Source organism: Neovison vison, chromosome 1 (genome assembly GCF_020171115.1).
Source record: "Neovison vison isolate M4711 chromosome 1, ASM_NN_V1, whole genome shotgun sequence".
NCBI lineage: Eukaryota > Metazoa > Chordata > Mammalia > Carnivora > Mustelidae > Neogale > Neogale vison.
Genome location: NC_058091.1, coordinates 59,511,552 through 59,514,694, shown reverse-complemented (window position 1 = coordinate 59,514,694; position 3,143 = coordinate 59,511,552).

Here is a 3,143-nt window from a genome sequence, read left to right as displayed (position 1 = left end):
CACCACTGGGCCTAAATCCAGTAGTCTACCTTAGCCAGATGCACATTTTACTGCAGTGTTGCCTTCACTCTATAAAAATTACTTTGTTTGCAGGGTTACTCTTGAAATTTCCCTTTCTATAAAAAGAAAAAATTTTGTGCCAGTAACTATTTGCCTGGACTTGATCATCTATTGTTCCAGCAGGATGTTGTGAATCCTTTTACAGCCGAACTTTATTATCTCTTGAAAAGGCGATGCTGGGAAAAATTCATGATTCTCTTACTTAAATGAAAATGCCAGCTGGTTAATAATTTATAAAATAATTTTACTACCATATGGATTCCCCCCCAACATCTAATCCCATTTTGCAAGTACATCTATGTGCTAAAATTTTAATAGTGTAAACAGTGGTGTTGTTTTTTAAAATCGTCTCTCTGAAGAGTTATAAAGCCGTAAAGGAAATGGAATTTGTTAGCCTTGAAGGAGATGCTGTAAGAATATACAGTTACTTATAGGGACAGGCCTGCTCACTCATATATTCTGGACTGTTCTTTATTTTGTGGCTGCAGTCTCTTTGCTGCAGTTTTCTCTAAGGGAATTTTTGCTTCAGTCACAAGCGATCTGTGTTCCAAAAGAGCTACCCAAGTTAATTTCTAATATCCTCTCCATTCCCTACAAGCCCATGTCCTGCTACATTAAATGTATCTTTTCACTTCCTTAGAGCATCTGCTCTGCCCACCCAGCTGCTATCTCAGGTGATTTTCCTGACAGCAGCTCCTCTCATCTTACTTGGCTCTTAGTGATGGTTCATGAAGTAACAGAAAACTAGAGATGACTGTAGAATGGCTTAACAGCTCTGACTGTTGCTTTGATGGGTATGAGTTCCTGATTTTGTTGACTGCGGACCCTGGTATCATGCTTGGATTTGGTTTGGGGCTTGGTGATTCTCTGGCATCCCACACTGGCGTTCTGATCACAGGCAGAGCCCTTTGGACTCCCCATCAATCAGCACAGTAGACAATCCTAGAGAAATCAGTGGAAGAGGCAGAGTAAAAATCTCTGGGAAACTATCCAATTCCAGATATTAGGAGTCGCCTAAGTAATTTTCTTTCTAAAGTTCTTCTCTTCAGGCATTTAACTCAGAGCTAGACACAAGTTTACCTTTTAATCCCATTTATGTCATATACTCTTAATTTTCATTTTTCTTTGTTTTATATTTTCTAATAAAATAGCATAGGCATTATTGAAAAACTTATTCAGAAGAAAATAAATGATGAAAAATATCCACCCCGTCTCTCAGAGAAAACCACTGACCACGTTTGGTGGATGTCCTTCCAGCTTTTTTACTGTGTATCTGCAAACGTGTGTGTAAACATACTACCAAAAATACATCATATGGTGTGTGTGTGTGTGTGTGTGTGTGTGAGTGTGTGCGCGCACACATGCGTGCAACTTGCCCTTGCTTTTTTACTCAACAACGTGCATTGGACATCTTTCTGTATCAATACACACAGTCATCCTATTCTTTCTAATAACTGTGTAGTGTGACCCTCCATTATATGGAGGTATCATAATTCATTTGATCAGTCCCTCAATCATGGACATTTGGATTATGTTTGTGTTTATGCTGAAGGTAACATTGTTATATATATGTCAATGATTACTTAAGGCAATATTCTGCAGGGTCAATTCCTCAAAGAAAAATAACTAGGAAAAAATAAATCAATTTACATTTCTACCAGGAGTGTATGAAAATCTTAATTTCCCTATGGTCATGCATCATATTGTCACCTTTTCATCCTTTTTAGTCTTTGTCAGAGTTAAGTGAAATTAAGTTTTTTTAATTATAAGTGAGTTTGAGTACATTTTTTGAAAATTATGTTTAATGATTATCTGTGGTTGTTTTGTGAATTTTGTGTTCATATTTTTGTGTATTTTCTGTACTGTTGTTTTCCTTTATCTCATAGATTTGTATTAGAATTTAATACATTGACTTTTAAATTTTTCTCCTTTTGTCATTTGTCTTTTATCTGTTTGCATAATACCTTCTGTTCCTCTTTTTCTTCATGGTTTCTATCATGATACTATTTAACAAGGTGACCTCCACATAAACATTATTTTCTCATGGTATGTTCATTATTTTTGTAATATGTTCTAATAAATTAAAAGTCTAGATTTCATTAATCTTTTTAATGTTTTTCTTGATTGATCTTATACTTTTTCAAATGAAATTTAAAATTAATGTTCAATGTTCTAAAGATGCTACATTTATTTTTTGACTGTAGTTGCCATAACTTTATTGGAATTTATCATTCACACTCTCTCCCCATGTGGTTATGTTTCTTCTGTATTTCAGTTGCTTTTTATGTTTCATTAAAGATTTTGTGTTTTTCTTGTTCAATTTCTTTCTAGTTATGTTTATTAGTGTTGTTAATAAGTCATCTCTCCCATTTCATTTTCTGACTTATTATTGATTTTTTGTGTTTATTCTTGAATCTACTACTTTCCTATACCTATTTTCCATTGCTATTAAATATATCCAATAATTTTCTTGGTTTTGCTCCAAGGAAGTTATATATTTTGGTAAGTGATAGTACATTTTTTCCCAATATAAATACTTTATTTCTTTTTCTTACATTCTTTCATTGATCAGAAACTCCAAACATTGTTGACTGATAGTGGTATAGCAGAAAGATTTCTTTAAATTATGACTTCAATGTTATTACTTTTGATATTTCACTACTCAGTTTTATATTTGCTGAAATTTCTGAAAAATACTCCTTGTCAAGAAAGTATGCTTCTTTCACAGCTCACTAGGATTTTTAATCAGAAGTAATGCTGAATTTATATGCCCTTTCAATATCTACTCAAGTTAAATTTTCATATTTCTTACATTGAACAATCTTTGTGTTCCTGAATAAATTCGATCAGACTAGGTATATAACTTTCTTAATTACTGCAGATTTGATATTTCATAATAGATCATTTCAATTTGTACTTATGAGAGAGATTGGCCTATGATTCTGTGATTATTTATTAGTTTTTTTTGTATAAAAGTTATGCTTTTTAGAGCTTTGCAATGGCTAAATAATATAGAATTTAAGTGTTTACTAAATAGTTGATAATTTTTTTTGAGATAACCAACAGGGCCCAGAGCCATTTTG